The sequence below is a fragment of the Limulus polyphemus genome, unplaced genomic scaffold (genome assembly GCF_000517525.1).
Source record: "Limulus polyphemus unplaced genomic scaffold, Limulus_polyphemus-2.1.2 Scaffold4363, whole genome shotgun sequence".
Taxonomy (NCBI): domain Eukaryota; kingdom Metazoa; phylum Arthropoda; class Merostomata; order Xiphosura; family Limulidae; genus Limulus; species Limulus polyphemus.
Genome location: NW_013669973.1, coordinates 1,774 through 3,272, shown reverse-complemented (window position 1 = coordinate 3,272; position 1,499 = coordinate 1,774). Strand labels below are relative to the sequence as shown.

The window sequence follows — 1,499 nt, the reverse complement described above, 5'->3', positions numbered from 1 at the left end:
TGTGACAGGGATTCGAACCCGCGACCCTCAGATTGCGAGTCGAATGCCTTAACCACCTGGCCATGCCGGGCCTATTAGGAGAGAGAGAGAGAGGGAGCGAACGAAGACGAAGCTGTGATAGCGAAATATTGAGCTAATAAAGTTACATTCTGGATATGTAGGTCGTGATTTTATTTACGTTTATATAAATGTCTCATAACAAACTGCAGCTTGCGTTAAACAAAGTTAAGAATAAAAAAAGAATTTAGTTATTGCAATCGAGTTTATATATCGTGTAAGGCTCGTTCCTTGCGACAACCGAGGCTTTGTAATTTCTCATGGTGGGGCACGTTTGATAAACAAAAATGTAAGTTTGGTGTGACGGGGATTCGAACCCGCGGGTTGTGAGTCGAGCGCCCTAACACCGTTGGATTTAGAGTAGAATACATTACATATCAAAATATATCTTCATATAGGTATTGGTAAGTACTTTTCCATCTTATTTTATCAATACGTACATAAAACAATGTTTGAACATATATTTCAACCCTTATAAGTGTGTATAGAGGCTACGTCAAAGTTCAACATATTAAAATCTTTAAAATGCCATCAACGTATCTACACTAAAGGCCAACCTTTGTATTTGTTCATTTTTCTTGATTAAGATGGATTCTTTAAATTTTCTGTCCAGAAAATTATAACAGTTATATAAGCTTCGAGAATTAGATTCGACATTGCATGCTCTATGAGTTTCATAAAGGCAACCAAACACATTTGTGGGGTTTATAAAGATGCTTTGAGTGTCCGCAAATGCCAGCGGTAGTTCAAAAAATTTAGGACAGGTGATTTTGATCTCTAGGATTGCCATCGTTGAGGGAAACCAGTAGAGTTGGACAACGACCTCCTGAGGTCAAAGTTTGAGTCAGACCCCCCCCCCTCCCCCCGTCTCGTTCTATTGTTCGAGAACATCTTAAACAAATCAGAAGGTCAATAGACAAGGAATTTGGGTTCCACATAAACTGTCAGATGATAACAAACCAGGCATAACAATTTACTATTCATTGGTAACCAGACATGAGAAATGGGTTCTTTATGTAAACAAGAATCTGTGGCTTAGCCCTGGCCTGAACCCATTTCCGACAGCCAAACTAGGTTTACGCCCGCAGAAAGTCTTGTTGTCCGTTTGGTGGGACAAAGACGGCATAATTTACTTTGAGTTATTGAAATCGAATCAGACTATAACTGCAGACCTTTACTGTCAACAATTGGGACCGTTTGCACCTGGCTCTCGTTCAAAAACGTCCAGCACTGATCGACATAAAATGGGTCATTCTGTAGCATGAGACCACATTCTGCAAGAATGACTCAGAACAAGATCAGTGATTCGGATTGTGAAGTCCTGCCTCACCCTCCATACTCCCCTGACATTGTCCCTTCAGATTACCATTTATTCAGATCTATGGATCACTTTCTCAGCGATAAAACCTTCAGAAGTATTGATGGCATCAAAAGATCTCTTG

The 1,499-nt window shown here is 40.1% G+C and overlaps 1 protein-coding gene across 1 annotated transcript in view; it reads right to left on the bottom strand.

Annotated features, from left to right (window-relative positions):
• LOC106471038 (zinc finger SWIM domain-containing protein 5-like) overlaps positions 1-1,499 on the bottom strand; it is a gene marked incomplete at its 5' end in the record, with an annotated part of 83,289 nt that overhangs the window by 81,316 nt on the left and 474 nt on the right. The window lies entirely within an intron of this gene.